This window comes from Toxoplasma gondii, assembly GCF_000006565.2.
Source record: "Toxoplasma gondii ME49 unplaced genomic scaffold asmbl.477, whole genome shotgun sequence".
NCBI classification, from domain to species: Eukaryota; Apicomplexa; class Conoidasida; order Eucoccidiorida; family Sarcocystidae; genus Toxoplasma; species Toxoplasma gondii.
In genome coordinates, this window is record NW_017383149.1 from 1 (window position 1) to 1433 (window position 1433).

At 44.5% G+C, this 1433-nt stretch overlaps 3 non-coding genes across 3 annotated transcripts; all 3 read left to right on the top strand.

Annotated features, from left to right (window-relative positions):
• On the top strand, nt 1-132 carry TGME49_458980 (the record flags this gene model as incomplete). The annotated part of the gene is made up of 1 exon (XR_001974242.1): nt 1-132. It is a non-coding gene; the product is annotated as an 18S ribosomal RNA (ribosomal RNA).
• A 424-nt stretch (nt 133-556) lies between these two features.
• Nucleotides 557-714, top strand: TGME49_458990. The gene has a single exon (XR_001974243.1). It is a non-coding gene; the product is annotated as a 5.8S ribosomal RNA (ribosomal RNA).
• A 338-nt stretch (nt 715-1052) lies between these two features.
• TGME49_459000 lies at nt 1053-1433 on the top strand (the record flags this gene model as incomplete). Its single annotated transcript, XR_001974244.1, has 1 exon — nt 1053-1433. It is a non-coding gene; the product is annotated as a 28S ribosomal RNA (ribosomal RNA).

Sequence of the window (1433 nt, forward strand, 5' to 3'; positions counted from 1 at the left end):
GACCACCGCCCGTCGCTCCTACCGATTGAGTGTTCCGGTGAATTATTCGGACCGTTTTGTGGCGCGTTCGTGCCCGAAATGGGAAGTTTTGTGAACCTTAACACTTAGAGGAAGGAGAAGTCGTAACAAGGTTTCCGTAGGTGAACCTGCGGAAGGATCATTCACACGTCCTTATTCTTTATTAACCATCAACCTTTGAATCCCAAGCAAAACATGAGTTTGCATCTCTCTCCATTGGAGAGATTTGCATTCAAGAAGCGTGATAGTATCGAAAGGTATTATTGCCTTCTTCATGTTGGATATCCTGCGCTGCTTCCAATATTGGAAGCCAGTGCAGGTATCCGGGGGTGCACAGCGAAGGGGCTCAATTTCTGGAAATTCGTGTCTCTGTTGGGATACTGATTTCCAGGAGTTTCTTCAGTGTGCATTCTTTTTTCCCACACCGTTATTTCAAACAACAAATCTGAGGAACATTTGAGAGAGAGTGAAAGATTGTATCTTTCTGCATCTCTCTCGATGTGCTTTCAGATTGCTTCCTAAACTATAATGTTATTTTAAATTTTCAGCAATGGATGTCTTGGCTCGCGCAACGATGAAGGACGCAGCGAACTGCGAAACGCAATGTGAATTGCAGAATTCAGTGAATCATCAGATTTCTGAACGCAAATGGCACCTTGGGGATATTCTCCTTGGTACGTCTGTTTCAGTGTCTTTGAAATCACAATTTTCTGCTTTTTTAGGGTCGTTGCTTCAGTTTGGCTGAAGCCCCCTAGGAGCAGTATGATTGGGTGTCATGAGTGTTGAATACTCAATGTCACCCTGAATAATGAACACAGCGGAGAAACTACTCGTGCCTCTTCTTTTAGAGGCTCAAGTGTATTGTTGAGTTGTATCGATGACATCATTGAGATACGGTGGCTTCTTCATTGAAGACAAAGTTTCATTGATGCTGTCGATCGACTTCAATACCGCAATGGAATTTCGGTTCCATTGTTGCTCTGCGAGGTTTCGTCGTTGTTGTTTTGTCTCGGGCGTTTGTCCGATTTATTTATCAGACCTGAAATCAGGCGAGGTTACCCGCTGAACTTAAGCATATTATTAAGCGGAGGAGAAGAAAATAACTATGATTCCCTTAGTAACGGCGAGTGAACCGGGATCAGCTCAAAGTGGAAATCAACTGCTCTTTCCGAGCTGTTGACTTGTAGCCTCGAGAGGCGTTACCAGTGGAAGCGCAGGGTTAAGTTTCTTGGGAAAGAACATCATAGAGGGTGAGAATCCCGTCCTTCCCCTGCGTTTTTTGTTCCACGTACGGTACGCTTTTATAGAGTCGCGTTCATCGGGATTTGAGCGCAAAATGTGTGGTAGGTTTCACATAAAGCTAAGTACTGGCGCGAGACCGATAGCAAACAAGTACCGTGAGGGAAAGATGAAAA